Genomic DNA, 20,233 nt, shown 5'->3' on the forward strand with positions numbered 1-20,233 from the left:
GCTATTTTTGTAATTGGAAGTACAGTTCACATACAAATCCATTATGCAATTATAGTGACAATATCTCACCCACCTACCCACTGCCTCATCATCCTCTAACTTTCTTCATCCTCCCCACTCCCTCTTAGGTAAAGTAATTACCTACCAAAAATACAGAGAGAACCTAATGAGAGAGCTGCTGGAGGAGCACCACACCCCTCGGCGCACATCCACTGGGGGTCGTCCTGCTGTAAACAATCCCCTACGCCTTACTGCACGGCATTTTCCCTGCAAAGTCCCTCAAACTGCTGCTCAAGGTAGTCGCACAAGGAGGCACTGCAAAGTCTGCCTGTCTGGCACCAGGAGAAGTAAGCAGAGGAAGATGACAAAATACATGTGTTTAGCTTGTGATACACCTCTATGTATTTCACCATGCTTTGAGGAGTATAACATGCTCAAGCATTATTGAGCACATCTGCAGCAATAAGTGACTGACTGCCATGATACTATGCCTTCAGAGGTGTGGGGGGGGGGGGGGGGGGGGAATGCAGTTGTTGTTCAGTCACTGCATGAATATTAAATATGGGTTATGCATTTTCAGTTTTTTGTCCTCTAGTATAACAAGTTGTTGAACCAACTACCAATACTGCAATAAAATAGACGACTATTACATATTGGCATATGTGTTTTCTTGCTGTCTTTTCATCCAGTAAGACTGTTAAGGAGTGTACGTTAGCATACAAAAGCTGTCCTCATTCTTCTGCTCCAAAGATGTCCAGCTCCAGTTATGATATTGGCAAATAATGTTTGTGGTTTCTTAAAGTACAGAAGAAAGAGGAATTATTAATTAGAATACAATATAAGGATATAGCAATAAAACAATACTACAAAGAAGTAACATAATAAACACTGCTATAAAAAATTGTTTATTGCATTAAGAAACTAACTTTTGAGCTCCACAGGGGGGCAAGGCAGGGCAGAACAGAGCTATGCTGAATAGACCAAATAAACAAACCATGGTCATATTTTTTATTTATTTAACTAGGCAAGTAATTTAAAAACAAATTATTATTTACAATGATGGCCTACACCGGCCAAACTCGGACAACGCTGGGCCAATCGTGCGCTGTCCTATGGGATTCCCAATCACAGCCAGTTGTGATACAGCCTGGATTTGAACCAGGGTGTCTGTAGTGACGCCTCTAGCACTGAGATGCAGTGCCATAGACCGCTGCGCCACTCGGGAGTCATAAGGTCAGGGTAGCTTCAAAATACAACACAAGCTAATAGTTCTCTGACGCAACTAGCATTGTTTTACAGAGCTAATAGAATAATGTAGCTACATAAGCACAATTGACTATAACACCATAAAGGTTATAAAATGTGTAACGTTACCTCACGTGTCCGCGGTTATAAGGAATATATTATGATCCATACATACAGTGAGCTACAGCAGAAACTATTATAACGTAATAAGGCACTTACTTTGATAGAAACGCAGCCTGGATTTGAACCAGGGAGTCTGTAGTGACGCCTGTAGCACTGATGTGCTGTGCCTTTGACCGCTGCGTCACTTGGGAGTCATAAGGCCATGTAGCTTCAAAATACAACACAAGATAGTACTTCTCTGACGCAATTAGCATTGTTTTACAGAGCTAATAGAATAATGTAGCTACATAAGCACGATTGACTATAACACCATAAAGGTTATAAAATGAGTAACGTTACCTCACGTGTCCGCGGTTATAAAGAATATACACAAATATATTATGCTCCATACATACAGTACGCTACAATAGAAACGACATACAGAAACTATTACAACGTAATAATGCACTTACTTTGATAGAAACGCACACATTTCCAAAGTTATTATTATTAACGAAAACAATGACTGCAATGAGGGCAACAGATAGAAAATGTGAACACGTGTGCAGATCATGTTCTGACGGGAGATGAGCAAATGTCTGCAGACGTGAACTGCACAAACAATTGGGAAGTGCTTGGGGGAATTTTGTCCGTGTCAGAAATGTCCCAAAAATGTAATTGTCCGCAAAAGTAAAAATTACTATTTTTATGTGAATGAATGAGGAGGCGGAACACACCTAAATTCAAACTGTTTTTAGAAAATAAAAACTTGTTAGAAAATAATTTGAAATTGAAGTTGAAACAGCCTATAAATATAAACAGGCTGCGTGCTTTGGTTTGAGGGCAGCGCGGATAAAATGTACTGTTACGTATCAATCACATTCTGGAATGGAGAGAACATTCTAACATCACGTGCATAAAAAAACTCACGCTGGGGCGACCGTTAGAGATATTTGGAACTCACGCATGAAAGGGTTAATATGGTTCTCAATCAGAGGAAACGTCAAACACCTGCCTCTAATTGAGAACCATATCAGGCAACACATTAAACCCAACATAGAAACACAATACATAGAATGCCCACCCCAACTCACGCCCTGACCAACTAAACACATACAAAAACAAGAGAAAACAGGTCAGGAACGTGACATAACCTCCCCCTCAAGGTGCGAACTCCGGGCGCACCACCAAAAGTCTAGGGGAGGGTCTGGGTGGGCATCTGTCCACGGTGGCGGCTCAGGCTCTGGGCGTGGTCCCCATCCCACCATAGTCAATCCCCGCTTTTGTAGCCTCCTCCCAATGACCACCCTCCAAATTAACCCCACTGGCCTAAGGGGCAGCACCGGACTAAGGGGCAGCACCGGACTAAGGGGAAGCTCCGGACTGAGGGACGGCAGCTCCGGACTGAGGGACGGCAGCTCCGGACTGAGGGACGGCAGCTCCGGACTGAGGGGCAGCTCTGGCTGGTCATGGCTGGCTGACGGCTCTGGCTGGTCATGGCTGGCTGACGGCTCTGGCTGGTCATGGCTGGCTGACGGCTCTGGCTGGTCATGGCTGGCTGACGGCTCTGGCTGGTCATGGCTGGCTGACGGCTCTGGCTGGTCATGGCTGGCTGACGGCTCTGGCTGGTCATGGCTGGCTGACGGCTCTGGCTGATCCTGGCTGGCTGACGGCTCTGGCTGATCCTGTCTGGCGGACGGCTCTGGCTGATCCTGTATGGTGGAAGGCTCTGGCTGCTCCTGTCTGGCGGAAGGCTCTGGCTGCTCCTGTCTGGCGGACGGCTCTGGCTGCTCCTGTCTGGCGGAAGGCTCTAGCGGCTCCTGTCTGGCGGAAGGCTCTAGCGGCTCCTGTCTGGCGGACGGCTCTAGCGGCTCCTGTCTGGGGGACGGCTCTGAAGGCTCATGGCAGACGGGCGGCTTTGCAGGCTCAGTACAGACGGGCGGCTTTGAAGGCTCAGTACAGACGGGCGGCTTTGAAGGCTCAGAACAGACGGGCAGTTCATGCGGCGCTTGGCAGACGGACAGTTCAGACGGCGTTGAGCAGACGGGCAGTTCAGGCGCCGTTGGGCAGACGGGCAGTTCAGACGGCGTTGGGCAGACGGGCAGTTCAGGCGCCGCTGGGCAGACGGGCAGTTCAGGCGCTGCTGGGCAGACGGCAGACTCTGGCCGGCTGAGACGCACTGTAGGCCTGGTGCGTGGTGCCGGAACTGGAGGTACCGGGCTAAGGACACGCACCTTCAGGCTAGTGCGGGGAGCAGCAACAGGACGCACAGGACTCTGGAGGCGCACAGGAGGCTTGGTGCGTGGTGTAGGCACTGGTGGTAATGGGCAGGAGACACGCACCATAGGGCTAGTGCGTGGAGGAGGAACAGGGCTCTGGAGACGCACAGGAGGCTTGGTGCGTGGTGCCGGCACTGGTGGTACTGGGCTGGGGCGGGGACGTGGCGCCGGATATACCGGACCATGCAGGCGTACTGGCTCCCTTGAGCACTGAGCCTGCCCAACCTTACCTGGTTGTATGCTCCCCGTAGCCCGCCCAATGCGGGGAGGTGGAATAACCCGCACTGGGCTGTGTATGCGAACCGGGGACACCATGCGTAAGGCTGGTGCCATGTATGCCGGCCCGAGGAGACGCACTGGAGACCAGACGCGTTGAGCCGGCTTCATGGCACCTGGCTCAATGCCCAATCTAGCCCTGCCAGTGCGGGGAGGTGGAATAACCCGCACCGGGCTATGCACACGTACAGGAGACACCATGCGCTCTACTGCGTAACACGGTGTCTGCCCGTACTCTCGCTCTCCACGGTAAGCTCGGGGAGTTGGCGCAGGTCTCCTACCTGACTTCGCCACACTCATTTTTAGCCCCCCCCAAGAAATTTTTGGGCTTGACTCACCGGTTTCCAGCCTCGCTTCCGTGCTGCCTCCTCATACCACCGCCTCTCGGCTTTAGCTGCCTCCAGCTCTTCACGAGGGCGGCGATATTCTCCTGGCTGTGCCCATGGACCTTTTCCGTCCAATATTTCCTCCCATGTCCATGAATCCTGCGATCGCTGTTGCTCTCTCCCACGCCGCTTGGTCCTAGGTTGGTGGGTGATTCTGTAACGCTCGTCTAATGCCTCCTCCTCGGATGAGGAGGAGGAGTAAGGGTCGGACCAAAATGCAGCGTTATATGCAGACATGATGAATATTTATTAAGGAAAAGACGAAACACGAAAACTCCTTAACAAACTACAAAACAAATAAACGCCGTAGACTGACCTAAAACATGATAACTTACAAATACACGAAGAACGCATGAACAGGTACAGACTACATACACGAACGAAAACGAAACAGTCCCGTGTGGTGCGTCATACACAGACACGGAAGACAATCACCCACAAACAAACAGTGAGAACAGCCTACCTTAATATGGTTCTCAATCAGAGGAAACGTCAAACATCTGCCTCTAATTGAGAACCATATCAGGCAACACATTAAACCCAACATAGAAACACAATACATAGAATGCCCACCCCAACTCACGCCCTGACCAACTAAACACATACAAAAACAAGAGAAAACAGGTCAGGAACGTGACAATAGGTGGATTAACAACAAGCTAAGCTGTGTTTTGGTATATTTCACTTGTGATTGCATGATTATAAATATTTTTTGTAATATTTTTGCATTTGGCGCCCTGCAATTCTAGCGGTTGTTTAGGAAAGGGATCCCGTAAAAGGGATCCGTAGCACAGAGAAGTTAAACAGATCAACATTCACAAAGCCGCGGGGCCAGACGGATTACCAGGACTTGTCCTCAAAGCATGCGAGGACAAACTTCTCCCTTACCGAGTCTGTAATACCTACATGTCTCAAGCAAACCATCATAGTCCCTGTGCCCAAGGAAGTGAAGGTAACATGCCTAAATGATTACCGCCCCGTAGGACTCGCGCCGGAAGTCATGCAGTGCTTTGAAAGGCTGGTCATGGATCACATCAACAGCATCCTCCCGGATACCCTAGAACCACTCCAAATCGCATACCGCCCCAACAGATCCACAGATGAGGCAATCACACTCCACACTGCCCTTTCCCACCTGGACAAAAGGAGAACCTATGTAAAAAGGCTGTTCATTGACTACAGCTCAGCATTCAACACCATAGTGTCCATCAAGTGCATCACTAAGCTAGGGACCCTGGGACTAAACATCTCCCTCTGCAACTGGATCCTGGACTTCCTGATGGTCCGCCCCCGGATGGTAAGGTTAGGCAACAAAATGTCTGCCACACTGATCCTCAACACATTTGGGCCCCTCAGGGGTGTGTACTTAGTCCCGTACTGTACTCCCTGTTCACCCACAACTGTGTGGCCAAACACGATTCCAACACCATCATAAAGTTTGCTGACAAACAACAGTGGTAGGCCTGATCACTGACAATGATGAGACAGCCTATAGGGAGGAGGTCAGAGACCTGGCAGTGTGGTGCCAGGGAAGCAACCTTTGCCTCAATGTGAGCAAGACAAAGGAGCTGATCGTTGACTACAGGAAAAGGTGGGCTGAACAGGCCCCCATTAACATTGGGGGTCCCCAGATCCTCAAAAAAGTTATACAGCTGCATCATCGAGAGCATCCTGACTGGTTGCATCACCGCCTGGTATGGCAACTGCTCGGCATCTGACCATAAGACGCTGCAGAGTGTAGTGTGTACGGCCCAGTACATCACTGGGGCAAAGCTTCCTGCCGTCCAGGACCTATAAAATAGGCGGTGTCAGAGGAAAGCCCAAATAATTGTTTGAGACTCCAGTCACCCAAGTCATAGACTGCTTTCTCTGCTACCGCACGGCAAGTGGTACCGGAGCGCCAAGTCTAGGACCAAAAGGCTCCTTAACAGCTTCTACCCCCAAGCAATACGACTGCTCAACAATTAATCAAATGACCACAGGATTATTAAATTGACACACCCCCCTCTACATTTGTTTTGTACACTGCTGCTACTCGCTGTTTATTATCTATGTGTAGTCACTTCACCCTTACCTACATGTATAAATGACCTCGACTAACCTGTACCCCCGCACATTCACTCGGTACCGGTACCTCCTGTATATAGCCACTTTATTGTTATATTTTTTGTGTTACATTTTATTATTTTTTCATTTAGTTTATTTGGTCAATATTTTCTTAACACTTCTTGAACTGCTTGTAAGTAAGCATTTCACGGTAAGGTCGACACTTGTTGTATTCGGCACATGTGACAAATAAAGTTTGATTTGATTTGACTTTGGTAAATTATTAGTTAAATGTTGTCCACACCGTCTCTCACTCAGAGAGGGGGATGGAGAGAGCGAGAAACAGGAAGATAACCTTTTCTCCTTTCTTTTTTTATGCCACTCACATCTCTTTGTATTTTAAAGGCAGTGCGCGTAACCTTGTCGTTCATCTATTAGCACTATATTTTCTGTATCTTCAAATGCATCACACACTGATTGACAAAGTAATCAATAATTTGCATATTCCTGAGATGAAGCGAGTCAAAAACTTGAGTCAAAACAGCGGTGGGTGTTTGTGTGTATGTGTTTGCGCTTGCTTGTGAGCGTGTCTGCTGGTGGCGGAACAAAAAGGCAGATGGTGACTTGAAATCCAAAATTAGGTGTGTTTTCATAAACTTCATGCTTGTTAGGTATGTAAATCCTCTAATTCAGACAATCATGAAAGACAGTTGTGTTCTTTCCAACTTTCCACAGATCAACTCTGTCTCAGTTGATAGAAACCTGCTGGGAGCTGAGATGTTTTTACGTTCATATACGTGTGTGTTTATGTACGTTGGCAGCTGCGTTTGTGAATACAGTGCCTTGCAAAAGTATTCATCCCCCATGGCGTTTTCCCTATTTTGTTGCATTACAACCTGTAATTTAAATAGATTTTTGGGGGGATTTCATGTAATGGACATACACAAAATAGTCCAAATCGGTGAAGTGAAATGAAAAAAATAACTTGTTTAAAAAAAAATGTAAAAGCTGGATATTGAAACACACACACACGCACAAGTACACAGACACAAACACACACATGCAGTCACACATGCACACACATGCAGTCACGCATGCACGCACACACACACTCTCACATAAACTCTTTGACACCTGTGTTATTACAATTTACTTAAATTAGTTTCTGAAGGTACATAATAAACTTCACTGCACATTATCATCAATTCATGAGCATTATGTTTTGTATTTACATCAGCAAAGCTGGATGAAAGTCAGAAACTACCAAGCGTCTGGTTACCAATCCATCTTTGTAATTGCCTCCTCATTCTGTCAATTAATAAAAGGTGAGAAAAAAAATTGATAAGCTGACTAAATCACTTACTTAACAGACAAACGAATTACCCATGTTTACGAGCATGCGGTGCCGCGCGAAACACCGCTTCCCATTAATTTTCAATGGAAGGAAAGAGGTGAGAAGCAGAGAGGGCAGGGGACCGTTGGGTGGAGCGAATATGGCGTGGGAGGCGGTAAAAAAGTTTAACATTTCCCAACTTTATACAAATAACCAGCGGCAACTGCTGGGTGATGACCAGTCCTATTGAGTGGTTCCCATGATGAATTTCACACAATGCGACCCAAGGCTGTAGACTTTCTTCAGCAAATATGGCTGACAAAAATACTAGGATGTAAGCAAATGTAAGTAATTATAATATCATAACGAATCAAGCAAAAATAAGTACAGTTGAGAGGAATATGTTAGTTAAGGACTAGAAAGTTTTAGGCTGGGTTTCTGTACAGCACTTTGAGATATCAGCTGATGTACGAAGGGCTATATAAATAAATTTGATTTGATTTTGATTTGATTTAGAAAGTCAAGGTATTGGAGTGGCCATCACAAAGCCCTGACCTCAATCCTATATAAATAGAGAAAAATAAAAAGTGTGTACGAGCAAGGAGGCCTACAAACCTGACTCAGTTACACCAGCTCTGTCAGGAGGAATGGGCCAACATTCACCCAACTTATTGTTGGAAGCTTGTGGAAGGCTTCCCGAAACATTTGACCCAAGTTAAACAATTTAACTTCTTATGGCTGCAGGGGCAGTAGTGAGTAGCTTGGATGAAAGGTGCCCAGAGGTGCCCAGAGTAAACTGCCTGCTCCTCAGTCCCAGTTGCTAATATATGCATATTAATATCAGTAGTGGATAGAAAACACTCTGAAGTTTCTAAAACTGTTTGAATGATGTATGTGAGTATAACAGAACTCATATGGCAGGCAAAAACCTGAGACGAAATCCAAACAGGAAGTGGGAAATCTGAGGTTGGACGATTTTCCACTCATCGCCTATCGAATACACATTGGGATATGGGTCAGTTTTCACTTCCTACGTCTTCCACTAGTTGTCAACAGTCTGTAGAACCTTGTCTGATGCTTCTACTGTGAAGTGGGGCCGAAGGAGACGGGAATGAGTAAGGTCTGCCATGAGCTGACCATGCTCTGACCATGCGCGTTCACATGAGAGGGAGCTCTGTTCCATCGCACTTCTGAAGACAATGAAATTCTTCGGTTGGAACTTTATTGAAGATTTATGTTAAAAACATCCTAAAGATTGATTCAATACATCGTTTGACATGTTTCTACTGACTGTTACAGAACTTTTGGACATTTCGTCTGCTTTTAGTGAACGCGCTTCCTGACTTTGGATTTGTTTACCAAACACGCTAACAAAAATAGCTATTTGGACATAAATGATGGACATTACCGAACAAAACAAACATTTCTTGTGGAAGTGGGAGTCCTGGGAGTGCATTCCGATGAAGATCAGGTAAGTGAAGATTTATAATGCTATTTATGAGTTTTGTTGACTGCACAATTTGGCGGGTAACTGTATGGCTTCCTTTTGTGGCTGAACACTGATTTCTTCACTATTATTCTACAATGCAGAAAGTAGTAAAAATAAAGAAAAACCCCTTGAATTACTAGGTGTGTCCAAACCTTTGACTGGTACTATATACAGTACATGTCACAAACCGGATTGTAGCCCGTGACAAAAAGGGAGACAACGCAGAGATCAAGGAACAACCTAAATATATTAATTAACTAATGGAAACAATGTACAATAAACAATGGTGTATGTAATCAGTAGCGTAAGTGAGTGGTTGTATGCATAGATGGTGATAATGGTGGTGTTAAGAGGTGCCAAACCAAACATGCCACATAATGCCACAACCAAAAATAACAATGCGGCTACATGGAGAGAGTCTCCTCAATGAATGGGGGAAAGGTATATTTATCCCCCGGGACACAGGTGTGTCCCATTTCGCTGACAACCATCCCGGCTCCGCCCACTGACATCCTATTAAGAATAACCAGGGCAAAGAGAAAGAATTTGTCAGACAGAGTGGGAAGGTTGTCACCAACATCAGTTTATGCAATGGAACTGACAGTGTTCAACACAATTCCCCTAATTAAAACACTATTCACCAAATCAGTTTTAGGAGAGAAGGGTAACACCGACTCTAAGACAAACGACTCAGAGGCACATCTCTCAGGATCTTCACTGACACTAGGTCGTTACTTCCTAACAGAGACACAAAACCCTCCGTAATGAAATCTAAATAATCTGGGTCATTTGGGACTTTCACATGCCCCTGTGCATGAAACGAAATGACAGGAATGAACGGATGTGGGACCGGCGCTGTTATTGCCGTAGGATTAGGTTTAACATTAAAAAGAGTACTGAATATTCCCTTAGCCCTGAGAACAGAACATTAGTTTTTCCAATGACCTGAACCTTGACAGTTGTGACACTCTTGACTGAAGTCAGCTTTAAAATGGAAGCCAGGCTCAAACCTAGATGAATGGAGCTCTGCTTGTAAAATCTCTCTGAACGCCCCCACTCACTCTGAATACGGGGCTCTGCAAAGCCACATTTGTGAGTCAAAACATCGTCCACCAAAACCACAGCTTCATAGACTGTTGTGAATTGATATTCTAGTTAGTCCCTTTAGGGCACCTGTAACACCCCCCTGTTTACGTACATTGGAATGCTAGGAATGTTTTGTCCTATGAAACGCATTAAACAATGCCCACTTTAATTTCTACTCCTGTCTCATGTCCTGTCCTTATAAACTCAGCAAAAAAAGAAATGTCCCTTTTTCAGGACCCTGTCTTTCAAAGATAAATCATAAAAATCCAAATAACTTCACAGATCTTCAATGTAAAGGGTTTAACTTCTCTGCGCTACGGATCCCTTTAGCGGAATCATTTTCCTAAACAACCACTGATTTTGCAGGGCGCAAAATATTACTAAAAATATTTATAATCATGCAATCACAAGTGAAATATACCAAAACACAGCTTAGCTTGTTGTTAATCTACCTATCGTGTCAGATTTTGAAAATATGCTTTGCAGCGAAAGCAATCCAAGCTTTTGTGAGTGTATCAATCAAAGCTACAACAGCTAGCCCCAAATTAGCATGGTCACGAAAGTCAGAAAAGCAATAAAATGAATCGCTTACCTTTGATAATCTTCGGATGTTTGCACTCACGAGACTCCCAGTTACACAACAAATGTTATTTTTGTTCGATAAATATTACTTTTATAACAAAAAAACGCCATTTGGGTTGCGCGTTATGTTCAGAAAACCAAAGCCTCGTTCCGTTCGACGAAAATTCCAAAAAGTATCCGTAATGTTCGTAGAAACATCTCAAATGTTCATCTCAGACAGAAAGAAAATGGAGAGCTACCCCTCTCGCGCGCAGGAACTAATCAGAGGTCACCTGACTAGTTTTGAAAAATATCGCTCATATTTCAAAATAAAAGCCTGAAACTATGTCTAAAGCCTGGTCACAGCCTGAGGAAGCCATTGGAAAAGGAATCTGGTTGATACCCCTTTAAATGGAAGAAAGACGGGCCAGGAAACACAGATAAAAAATTTAAAAATCACTTCCGGGTTAGATTTCCTCAGGTTTTCGCCTGCAGAATCAGTTTTGTTATACTCACAGACAATATTTTGACAGTTTTGGAAAGTTTGGAGTGTTTTCTATCCTAATCTGTAAATTATATGTATATTCTACGATCTGGACCTGAGAAATAGTCCGTTTACCTTGGGAACGTTATTTTAAAAAATGTAAAAAAATCTGACCCCTACCGTCAAGAGGTTAACTTCTTATGGCTGCAGCCCGGCGTCGGTACACTTATGACAACAGCCACTTCAAGTGCAGGGCGCGAAATTCAAAAGATATTGTTTAAAAATATTTAACTTTCACACATTAACAAGTCCAATACAGCAAATGAAAGGTACACATCTTGTGAATCCAGCCAACATGTCCGATTTTTAAAATGTTTTACAGCGAAAACAGCACGTATATTTATGTTAGCTCACCACCAAATACAAAAAAGGACAGACATTTTTCACAGCACAGGTAGCATGCACAAAGCCAACCTAACTAACCAAGAACCAACCAAACTAACCAACAAACAACTTCATCAGATGACAGTCTTATAACATGTTATACAATAAATCTATGTTTTGTTCGAAAAATTTGCATATTTCAGGTATAAATCATAGTTTACATTGCAGCTACAATCAGAAATTGCACCGAAAGCAGCCATAATAATTACAGACACCAATGTCAAATACCTAAATACTCATCATTTAACATTTCTGAAAAATACATAGTGTACAGCAAATGAAAGACAGGCATCTTGTGATTCCAGCCAATATTTCCGATTTATTAAGTGTTTTACAGCGAAAACACAATATAGCGTTATATTAGCTTACCACAATAGCCAAAAATACAAGCCATTTCCCAGCAGTAAAAGTTAGCGATCGTGACAAACCAGTAAAAGATATATAATTTTTGACTAACCTTGATATTCTTCATCAGATGACAGTCCTATAACATCAGGTTATACATACACTTATGTTTTGTTCGAAAATGTGCATATTTAGAGCTGAAATCAGTGGTTATACAATGTGCTAACGTAGCTACTATTTCCCAGAACGTCCGGATATTTTTCTGACACTTTTTCTGACACACATATTCTGACCAAATAGCTATTCATAAACATAACTAAAAAATACATGTTGTATAGGAAATGATAGATCCATTAGTTCTTAATGAAATCGCAGTGTTAGAATTCTAAAAAATAACTTCATTACGACATCCAGCTTCGGTATAGCTAGAGTACCCAAAAGTTGGGTGCCCACGACTAGTTCACATGTACGACAGATATATGAAATAGCATCATAAAATGTTTCTTACTTTTGCTGATCTTTCATCAGAATGTTGGACAAGGGGTCCTTTGTCGGGAACAATCGTTGTTCGGATTTAGAACGGCCACTTTCCCTCTCGATTTAGCAAGCACACTAGCCAAGTGGCACGAATCTCTCCATCGTCAACAAAGTCAGAGAACGGAACACGGCAAAACTCCCGAAAAAATTTCAATAATCTGATTAAACTATATTGAAAAAACATACTTTACGATGATATGGTCACATGTATCAAATAAAATCAAAGCCGGAGATAGTAGTCGCCTATAACGGCAGCTAAACAGAAGGCAAATCCAGGTACCTTCTCGCGCTCTCCAGAAAACCGGAAATGGGGGACACGTCATACAAAGAGCTTGTATTCCACTTCAGACCAAGATAAACACTCAATTTCTTCTCTCACCGCCTCTTGACATCCAGGGGAAGGTCTATGAAGTGCATGTATACTAATACGTATCATGCCCATTTATAGGCAGGAAGTAGAACAGAGCCTCGATTTCAGACTTTCCACTTCCTGGTCAGGAAGTTTGTGCCAAATGAGTTCTGTTTTACTCACAGATATAATTCAAACGGTTTTAGAAACTAGAGAGTGTTTTCTATCCAATAGTAATAATAATATGCATATTGTACGAGCAAGAATTGAGTACGAGGCCGTTTGAAATGGGCACCTTTTATCTGGCTACTCAATACTGCCCCTGCAGCCCAAACAGGTTAAACACTTTTCTTCCCATGCTTGTTCAATAAACCATAAACAATTCATGAACATGCACCTTTTGAACAGTTGAACAGTAGTCCTATGTATGACCTTCCTGGGAATGTGTCAACGTACATTTTTTATTACCATATCATTTTTGTATGTTCTCTATAGCTATGTAATTGAAAATGTATCAATTGACCAATTCGGCACATCTGGCCAGTCTTGATACAAAATGTTGTGCAGTAATATAATGCTTCACTCTATCAGTCTGAAACTTTACATACAGACTGCTCCCATCTAGTGGCCAAAATCTAAATTGTGCCGAAACTCTTATGTCATTTATGGCCTTTCTCTTGCATTTCAAAGATGATGGAACAAAAAATAAAATAGAAAACGCATGTTTTTCTGTTTGTATTATCTTTTACTAGATCTAATGTGTTATTCTCCTACATTATTTTCACATTTCCACAAACGTCAAAGTGTTTCCCTTCAAATGGTATCAAGAATATGCAAATCCTTGCTTCAGGTTCTGAACTACAGGCAGTTAGATTTGGGTATGTCATTTTAGGCGAAAATTAAAAACGATATCAAGTAAAGAAGGTCAAGGCAGCATTGCAATGCAGACGGCCTCTCAAGGCTTCTCTTACTTGTCACACACACTGAGCACTCCCAGGCGGAAATCTTCTACTCCAAGGAAGTGACAAACACCCCGGTTACGTCTGTCCAAGTGAAAAAATTCACCCACACTGATCCAGTGATGTCTGAGGTCGTGGACATTGTCACTCGTGGGAAAGGAGGAGAGCTGTAGAACAGCCTTAACCCTGACCTATTGAGGAGAAACAAGCTCACAGTAAAGTCTGGATGCTTGCTATGGGGCTTTCGAGTCATCATACCGCCGCCACTGAGAAGACAGGTGCTTAGAGAACTCCATGCAGGGCACTGTGGCGTGGTGCAAATGAAGGAGATTGCACGCAGCTACTTTTGGTGGCCAGGTTTGGATGCAGCTATCAAAGACAAGGCCAAGTCATGTTCTGCATGTCAAAAGATGAGAAACATACCTCAGCTAGCGCCACTACACCCATGACACTTCCCAGATGAGCCTTGGCAGCAAGTCCACAGACTATGCAGGCCCACTCGAGGATGATCTGTTCTGAGACGTAGTTGATGCACACAGCAAATGGCCAGAGGTCAAGGTGATGAAGAGCACCTCAGCGGAGAGAACGATTGAAGTGTTACGGTCAATCTTCAGTCGCTTCGGCAATTTGTTAGCGATAATGTCCCCCATCTGGTATCTGAAGAGTTCCGGTCATTCATGGAAGCAAATGGATTTCAGCACATCAATTCAGCACCGTATCACCCTCCAACTAACGGCCTCGCTGAAAGTTTTGTCCAGACGATGAAGCAAGTTTTAAAATTAACACTCAATAGGTGCCTAAACACCTTCCTGTTGACCTACAGAAACACCTCCCATGCTACAACCAAAGTGGTACCCGCATCTGCCATGATGAAAAGACAGCTTCGCACCTGACTCGACCTCCTGGGGCCTCCAAAGAATAAACAGGTTGTACAGACACAACAGAGAGTACAAGTAGAGAGACGGAGTGAAACTGGAAAGAGAGTTCTTGCCTTGAACTACTACAAAGGTCCAAAGTGGATACCAGCAACAGTGGTCGCACAAACAGGGCCTGTGTCGTACACAGTTCACACAATGGAGAAAATCATCTGGAGGAGACACGTGAATCAACTGTTGCCAGGAACCAACCTCAGAGATGACTCATGTCAAGTGACAAACCAAGATCAGCTACTGGAGACATACCATGACTATGAGCCATCACCTGAACATCCACTGCAGCAACCTACAAATGTGGTAAGTGCTCCAGACTGAACCAGCCAGAGTGCCTACACAGGGTAGCGTTGCACCCCAGTCTGGGCATACACCATCACCACTCAGAGGTCATGTGACTGTAGACTCACCTGTATGTCATCATTACCCTGAAAGAAAAAGACAACCCCCTGAAAGGTTGAATATTTAGTTCAGACTAACCTCCAACATTGCGGCAGAATACACCCCAGGGTTAAGTCTGGGAACTGAGGTATTGTTGTGTATTGATATTCTAGTTTGTCCCGTTAGTGCACCTGTAACACTCCCCTACTTATGTACATTTTAATGCTTAGAATGTTTTTTCCTGTGAAACGCATTAACTTCTTCGGGGTAGGGGGCAGCATTTTCACTTTTGGATAAATAGCATGCCCAAATTCAACTGCCTGCTACTCATCCCCAGAATATAAAATATGCATATTATATTTGGATAGAAAACACTCTGAAGTTTCTAAAACTGTTTGAATCATGTCTGTGAGTATAACAGAACTTATGTAGCAGGCAAAACCCCGAGGACAAACCATTCAGAATTTTTATTTTTTTGAGGTCACTGTCTTTTCAATGAGGTTTCATTGGGACACCAGATTTCTAAGGGACTTGTTTGCAGTTCCTACCGCTTCCACTGGATGTCACCAGTCTTTGGAAATTGGTTGAGGTTATTCCTTTGTGTAATGAAGAAGTACGGCCATCGTAAATGAGGGTCACTTGAAGTAAATTGTTTGAGAGAGGCACATTACCAAAAAAGTTGCGTCAGTTTGTTTTCTTTTTGTATTGAACACAGATCATCCCGTCTTCAAATTGACCGATTATTAACGTTTAAAAGTACCTAACGTTGTATTACAAAAGTAGTTTGAAATGTTTTGGTAAAGTTTACATGTAACTTTTGATATATTTTGTAGTGACGTTGCGCAAGTTGGAAGCTGTGTTTTTGTGGATGAAATGGTCCAAATAAATTGACATTTTGGATATATATCGACGGAATTAATCGAACAAAAGGACCATTTGTGATGTTTATGGGACATATTGGAGTGCCAACAAAATAATTTTGTCAAAGGTAAGGCATGAATTATATTCTTATTTCTGCGTTTTGTGTCATGCCTGCAGTGTTGAAATATGCTACTCTCTTTGTTTACTGTTTATCATCAGATAATAGCATCTTATGCTTTCGCCGAAAAGCCTTTTTGAAATCTGACAAGTTGGCTGGATTCACAACGAGTGTAGCTTTAATTTGGTATCTTACATGTGTGATTTAATGAAAGTTAGATTTTTATATCATTTTATTTGAATATGGCGCTCTGTATTTTCTCTGGCTATTGGCCTGGTGGGACGATTGCGTCCCACGATTGTGTCCCACCTACCCCAGAGAGGTTATTAAACAATGCCCACGTTAGTTTCTACTCCGGTCTCATGTCCTGTCCTTATAATAGTTGTATAAGTAATACAGTGTGCTGTAAAACAGAGAGTCTTCACTTTTTGTTCGTTAATGTACGTGGCTATACGATCAGGGATTGTGTCCTTCAATTGCTCTACCATAATCAGATCACACAGACCCTGGAAAGTCGTAACCGCAGGGGCAGAAAACAAGCGATTAAACTGTGAAGATAACTCTTGCGTAAACTCAACATGACTCGGTTTATCAGCCTTTCTTAAAGTTTTAAATTGTTGGTGCTAAGCCTTAGGAACCAATTCGTCAATCTGTAACACAGCCATTTTAACCTTATCATAGCTGACACTGTCGGCTACACCAAGAGTTGAATATGCTTCCTGCGCTTTACCAGTCAAAACACAATGCAACATTAGCTTCTTGCGGATCAGTGGGACGCTACCGTCCCACCTGGCCAACAGCTGGTGAAATTGCAGAGCGCCAAATTAAAATTAAATTACTATAAATATTAAACTTTCATGAAATTACAAGTGCAATACATCAAAATAAAGCTTAACTTGTTGTTAATCCAGCTGCCATGTCAGATTTCAAAAAGGCTTTACCTTTTTTCAAAAAGGACAGCGCCCAGCACACAAATGCATAACAAATAATTTTCAACCAGGGACACGAAAGTCAGAAATAGCGATATAATATATGCCTTACCTTTGAAGATCTTCTTCTGTTGGCACTCCAAAATGTCCCAGAAACATCACAAATGGTTATTTTGTTCGATACATTTCTTCTTTATATCCTCAAAATGTCAATTTATTTGGCGTGTTTGATTCATAAATACACCGTTTCCAACTCGCCCAACATGACTAGAAAGTATCTAATAAGTTACCTGTAAACTTGGTCCAAACATTTCAAACAACGTTTCTAATCCAAACTTATGTATCCTAAAACGTAAATAATCGATAAAATTTAAGACGAGATGAACTGTGTTCAATACTGGACGAAAACAAAGTGAAGCGCGTTCCAGGTCGTGCGCTCCAAAAGACTTGAGTCCCTTTGTGTGACACATGGAAAGGAAAGGAATACTTCTTCATTTCTCAAAGGAAACATCTAGTGGAACATCTAGTGGAAGACATCTAGTGGAAGCCATAGGAACTGCAAGCATATTCCTATTAAAAAGGGATTACCATAGAAAACGAATGGAAAACACATTGAGCTCAATTTATTTTTCCCTGGATGGATTGTGCTCGAGGTTTCGCCTGCCAAATCAGTTCTGTTATACTCAGAGACATTATTCAAACAGTTTTAGAAACTTCAGAGTGTTTTCTATCCAAATCTACTAATAATATGCATATCCTAACTTCCGGGCCTGAGTAGCAGGCAGTTTACTTTGGGCACGCTTTTCATCCGGATGTGAAAATACTGCCCCCTAGCCCAAAGAGGTTTTAAGACGGAGAATCGTTATTGTCTTTACTGGAGAAAAATAACAAAGAACGGGCTCTCATTTATGCACTTGGAAATACTACAGCCAAAATGGGAGCCACTTAGAAACACTACAATTTCTGGCAAATTTTTCCAGAAACTAGCCTGAAACTCTTTCTAAAGACTGTTGAAATCTAGTGGAAGCCCTAGGAACTGGAATCGGGCACGATTTCGCCCTATTATAAAAGTGCCAGCCATTGAAATCAGTGGTAGGATGAAAATATTTTGGGGGGGATGGTTTGCCCTCGGCCCTCGGCCATTTCATTTCTGTTATACTCACAGACATTATTCAAACAATTTTAGAAACTTCAGAGTGTTTTCTATCCAAATCTACTAATAATATGCATATCCTAGTGTCACGCAGGACTAGGTGGGTGAGGAAGGAATCAGGCGCAGAGAGTTCCACTGGGAAAAAAGTGCTCTTTAATATGGCACAAAATAGACAAGCCCAAACAACACAGGGCGGGGACAGAAAATATGTCTACCCAAAACACAGGGTGCCAAGTCCAGAAAATAACCACCTCTACCTAAACGCACACAAGTAACAAAAGACAACCCCGCACAAAACAAGGGCGGGTACACGTCCTTAAAATAAGGAAGCTCATTAAGCACATACAACAGGACACAGGTGAAACTAATAAGACAAAACAAACAGACAAACGAAAAAGGGATCGGTGTCGGCTAGTAGGCCGGTGACGACGACCGCCGAGCACCGCCCGAACAGGCAGGGGAGCCAACTTCGGCGGAAGTCGTGACACCTAGCTTCTGGGCCTGAGTAGCAGGCAGTTTACTTTAGTCACGCTTTTCATCCGGACGTGAAAATACCGCCCCCTATCCCAAAGAAGTTTTAAAGTGTGATCAGAATCAACACGCTCAAACAACGAAAAGAACGTCTCAGGGTCCTTCTCATAAAATTTTCCGGGGCACGACCGAGAGAGGAGCAACCCCTAGTTAAATCAGGGTCACCTTTCCAAAGCAAACTCTCCCTTGAGAGCTTTTCTTCCCTGACCAGTTCTAGCCGCTCTTGTTGCAGCTTGATGTAAGCACGCTCCAAATCCTGTTTAAATTCCAATTCCTATTCATACTTAACACGATCATGCTCTAGCTTAACACGATCATGCACCAGTTTAACTTGTTCCAATGCCCACTCCTGAACCCGCTCATGCTCTAGTTTAGCTTGCTCCTGCTCTATTTGTAAAATAAGTAGTTCTTTCTGCTGTTCAAAAGAAAGACTACTAGGGCTAACAGACGGAGCAGTCATTGTAGTGAAACGGGAAGACAAAATAACCATGCCCAACGTATTCCAAAGTGGAACATGTCGCTAAGCCTAACAGGGAAAAAGAAAGGCTATAGCTCTGGGTAGAATCTAAAATAGTATAAAATATATTTTGATTTGTTTAACACTTTGTTGGTTAGAACATGAATGCACATGTGCTATTCCATAGTTTTGATTTCTTCACTATTATTCTACAATGTAGAAAACAGTAAAAATAAAGAGAAACCCCTGAATGAGTAGGTGTGTCCAAACTTTTTACTGGTACTGTATATACTACATATGTAATATAGCCCTAACCCTAACCCTAACCCTATGTACTGTAAATATTTCCTTTGTTATAATTTTTGGTAAAAAATGTATTATATATTTTTTGCTTCCTCATGGGACACCCACAGGCCTGGGCCCAGGAGATTCAGCCCCGGTAATCTGGCCCTGATGTTTGCATGTGTATGTGTGTGCTCGTTGGTATATTTGTGTGTGTGTGTGCCTGTGTGATGGTTTGAAGGCTACAGGATTATTCATAAATGGTGTAATTACAACAGTCCCTGTTGTTCAGTGGGAGAGTAGCTAGTAGCTACACTACCTGTACATCATAGTACCATCGTTTACAGCAGTCCAAGCATGTGTCTGTGTTATGAAAGATGCCTCACCTCTGTCTGTCTATGGCTCATACATATTAACGTATGCAGAATAGATGCTCCACAACTGGCCTTACTCTGCATCGCCCTGCATGGCTCTGCAATACAGAAGCATGTGGGTGTCATTTTACATTAAATAGACTGCTTGGGTAATTTCATCTGGTATGGGACCTGCAAATCACACTCACCTTTTTGGAATATTATATGCAAAATATGCACATAGATTTTGATGGAGGGAGACTTGTGCGTCTGCTAGATGAAGTGGGTGGGTTGGAGTAGTTTCGATTGGTGAAGTTG

At 43.0% G+C, this 20,233-nt stretch overlaps 1 long non-coding RNA gene across 1 annotated transcript; it reads right to left on the minus strand.

Moving 5' to 3' along the window:
* Positions 1-216: 216 nt before the first annotated feature.
* LOC120030375 lies at positions 217-1,514 on the minus strand. Its single transcript, XR_005473644.1, has 3 exons — positions 1,465-1,514; positions 651-795; positions 217-328 (listed from the first exon to the last, which is right to left on the minus strand). It is a non-coding gene; the product is annotated as an uncharacterized LOC120030375 (long non-coding RNA).
* Between the last annotated feature and the right edge of the window lie 18,719 nt (positions 1,515-20,233).

Source organism: Salvelinus namaycush, chromosome 36 (assembly GCF_016432855.1).
Source record: "Salvelinus namaycush isolate Seneca chromosome 36, SaNama_1.0, whole genome shotgun sequence".
Lineage (NCBI taxonomy): Eukaryota > Metazoa > Chordata > Actinopteri > Salmoniformes > Salmonidae > Salvelinus > Salvelinus namaycush.